This window comes from Oncorhynchus mykiss, chromosome 17, assembly GCF_013265735.2.
Source record: "Oncorhynchus mykiss isolate Arlee chromosome 17, USDA_OmykA_1.1, whole genome shotgun sequence".
In the NCBI taxonomy this organism is placed as follows: Eukaryota; Metazoa; Chordata; class Actinopteri; order Salmoniformes; family Salmonidae; genus Oncorhynchus; species Oncorhynchus mykiss.
The window spans coordinates 33,581,135-33,585,124 of record NC_048581.1 but is presented as its reverse complement, the minus strand read 5'-3'; the positions used below and the strand labels follow the sequence as shown (position 1 = coordinate 33,585,124).

Below are 3,990 nucleotides of genomic sequence, written 5' to 3'. Positions count from 1 at the left end.
CCAACATTTGTTGTGAATTCTTATGTAAATTAGATATTTCTCTTTTTCATTTTCAATAAATTAGCAAAAATACCTATAAACAAGTTTTCACTTTGTCATTATGGAGGTAATGTGTGTCGATAAGTGACAAAGGTTTTTTCCCCATTTTGAATACAGGATGTAGTTTATTAGAAGATCCAGGATATCTTACTGCTGTTATCAAGCTCACTCTCACGACGGTACGTCTAGTGTGTGTGTGTGGACATGTGTACTACTATTACTGCTCAGTGTAATCTGATGTAATTTGCTCTGCATGCACTGCATCTGTATTATGGTCAAGTTCACATTGTTCACACTGAATAGAAACACGAAATAAAACAATATTATGAAACATGTATGATGTAATTGAAACACTGCTAAACATGTAAGATTAATAAAAAACGACTAAACATGTCTTATGCTTGATAGTTTATTGGAGGATCACAATATGTCAAGTCAACCATACAACCATGCAATTATTTATCCACTAACTTGACCAACCAACTATCCTGTGTCAGGACATAAAGTACATGTTCATGGATAAAACATATATTCTTCAGAATGTTGATGAGTTCTTCTCAGTACCAAAGTACCAATTAACTGTATTACTGATGTTGTTTTTTGACAATCATTGATTGATGGATGGATGTTGGAATGATTCACTGAGGTAATGTTAGTGATGACTTCAGAGGTGATAGCTGATTCCATATGGAGACTGAAAAGGATCCTTGGCATCCCATGCTGGTCGCTTCTCACCCAACAAGGTCCTTGGCTACGTTCCAAAGCTCGCCCCAAACTGTTGAATAGAGTTTTAAATCATCTTTATGGAAAATACCTTTTTTAAAAGCTAAACATTTGAAAATGACTCCAAAATTTTCAAAACATATCACAATCATAAGTGACTACCTTTTAAACTTACTGTTGTAAGACCAGTATTTGACTACCATTTAAAAAATATTTTCCCTCTACGAAACATGATGCTAATTAACTGTAGAGATGGAGTTAGCCCTTCACATTTCCTACCACCCTCTGCTAATCTCCCGTTGATAATTTACTGTTGCTCAGACAGACAGACAGACAGACAGACAGACAGACAGACAGATAGACAGATAGACAGATTGCTCACATGCTGCTTCATCTTCAGAGGGGAGGGTCTTCAGAGTAGCCAACTTTGCCAAAAAGGCAGCCTTTCCATTTGTTACATCATCCTCCTGCAGGAGAGCTGAGGAAGAAAGATTTTTCATTTTACGAGATTTTATCAGATTAAACCCGGGCAGTAAAGTAGTACACATTTACAAACAACACATACCATCCTCAGAGTTATCTTCATTGAGGGAGCTTGCTAACAGGACACCCACTAGAGCGAACAGCAGTAACATACTCTGGATCTTCATCCTTTACTAAAGCACATAGAGCACAACTTGTTAAGACACACACACACACACACACACACACATACACACACACACACACACACACACACACACACACACACACACACACACACACACACACACACACACACACACACACACACACACACACACACACACACACACACACACGTCCACCTCCACCTCTCCATCCATTCCTACCAGTCCACTTGTATACTCTTGCCCACTCCTATACACCTTTGCATAGAAGATTCTCAGTGAAAACAAACATACCTCTTACAGTTGGACGATGCTGTCTGATTGATGGCTGTTTATCTGGATGATGTCTTCTGGTCTTCAGTAGTAGTGTGGCGTCTCTCTGCCTTCTGCAGCACTGTTTTATACTCTTTCTGCAGATGCTGTACCTGCCCCACCCATCCACACCTCTCACAGCCGATTAACAAGCAAAATTACATTACAGCCATGGCGATAACCGCAATAATGCACAGCCTGAAGTTTATGACCTCCCTCCAGGCAAAACTTCTGTCAATATTATGGTTTCCTAGTTATTTCAACTGAATTTCTGACCTGGAGCTTGGATAGACTTGAATTTATAAATGGTAGTAGCACTTTATTTTAAGGTTGTATCCATAATCCATTCATAACACATTTATGAAACCAATCATTAAACCTTTTTACTTATTTTATTATAACTTTTAACCAGGTTAGTCTCGTTGAAATAAAACATCTCATATTCAAGAGAGACCTGGAACAAGACAGCAGCATCAAATCATATTGTATTTGTTACATAGGCCGAAAACAACAGGTGTAGGTAGACCTTACAGTGAAATGCTTACTTACTTAACCAACAATGTCGTTTTAAGAAAAATAAGTGTTAAGAAAGTATTTACAAAAAATAAATGGATAAATGGACAAAAAACATTAAGATGAAAAATAGATAACTAACAAATAATAAAGGAGCAACAATAAAAAAAACTGCTAGTGTGGCTGGAATCTTTGGAAATCTTTAGAGCCTTCCTCGGACACCGCCTGGTATAGATGTCCAGGATGCCAGGAAGCTTAGCCCCAGTGTACACACTACCCCCTGTAGCAACTTGTGGTCGTAGGCCGAGCAGTTGCCATACCAGGCAGTGATGCAACCAATCGCAGTTGCCATACCAGGTGGTGCTGCAACCAATCAGGATGTTCTCGATGGTGCAGCTGTATAACTTTTTGAGGATCTGAGGACCTATGCCAAATCTTTTCATTCTCCTGAAGGGGAATAGGCATTGTTGTGCCCTCGTCACGACTGTCTTGTTGTGTTTGGACCATAGTTTGTTGGTGATGTGGACACCAAGGAACTTGAAGCTCTCAACCTGCTCCACTACAGCCCTGTCGACGAGAATGTGGGCGTGCTCGGCCCTCCTTTTCTTGAAGTCCACAATCATCTCCTTTGTCTTGATCACGTTGAGGTAGATGTTGTTAACCTGGCACCATACTGCCAGGTCTATGACCTCCTCCCTATAGGCTGTCTCATCGTTGTCGGTGATCAGGCCTACCAATGTTGTGTCATCGGCAAATTTAATGATGGTGTTGGAGTCGTGCTTGGCCTGCAATCATGGGTAAACAGGGAGTACAGGAGAGAACTGAGCACTCACCCCTGAGGGGCCCCCGTGTTGAGGATCAACGTGGCAGATGTGTTGTTACCTACCCTTACCACCTGGGGGCGGCCCGTCAGGAAGTCTATGATCCAGTTTCATAGGGAGGTGTTTAGTCCCAGGGACCTTAGCTTAGTGATGAGCTTTGAGGGCACTATGGTGTTGAACACTGAGCTGTAGTCAATGAATAGCATTCTCACGTAGGTGTTCCTTTTGTCCAGATGGGAAAGGGAAGTGTGGAGTGCAATAGAGATTGCATCATCTGAGGATCTATTGAGGCAGTATGCAAATTGGTGTGGGTCTAGCGTCTCTGGGATAATGGTGTTGATGTGAGCCATGACCAGCCTTTCAAAGCACTTCATGGCTACAGATGTGAGTGCTACGGGTGGGTAGTCATTTTGTCAGGTTACCTTGGTGTTCTTGGGCACAGTTATGGCTGTCTGCTTGAAACATGTTGGTATTACAGACTCGGTCATGGACAGGTTGAAAATGTCAGTGACGACACTTGCCAGCTGGTCGGCACACGCTCGGAGTACACGTCCTGGTAATCCACCTGTTTCAAGGTCTTACTCACATCGGCTACGAGAGAGCGTAATCACAGTCGTCCGGAACAAGATCTCATGCATGCTTCAGTGTTGCTTGCCTCGAAGCGAGCATAGAAGTAATTTAGCTCATCTGGTAGGCTCAACCCATCAGTTTCAGACAAACAGCCACATGACATGAACCAGACGAAGATATATCAATATAAAAAGCTGCACGTCAGTAATGTACATGTACACAACACAGGTCAGAAAAAAAATGAATGCAAAACGTCAAAAGACAGGCTCACTATGGTATCAAAATGCTTCAGGTAAAACAACATCCTTACATCAATAAGGCAACGCCGACTAGTGACATCGATAACAACTAGAAACAACTAAATGTCTCAACAACTTGTTCAT

At 41.6% G+C, this 3,990-nt stretch overlaps 1 long non-coding RNA gene across 1 annotated transcript; it reads right to left on the bottom strand.

Moving 5' to 3' along the window:
• Window positions 1-444: 444 nt before the first annotated feature.
• LOC118940095 lies at window positions 445-1,750 on the bottom strand. The gene is made up of 4 exons (XR_005036697.1): window positions 1,686-1,750; window positions 1,328-1,418; window positions 1,145-1,240; window positions 445-814 (listed from the first exon to the last, which is right to left on the bottom strand). It is a non-coding gene; the product is annotated as an uncharacterized LOC118940095 (long non-coding RNA).
• Window positions 1,751-3,990: the final 2,240 nt, after the last annotated feature.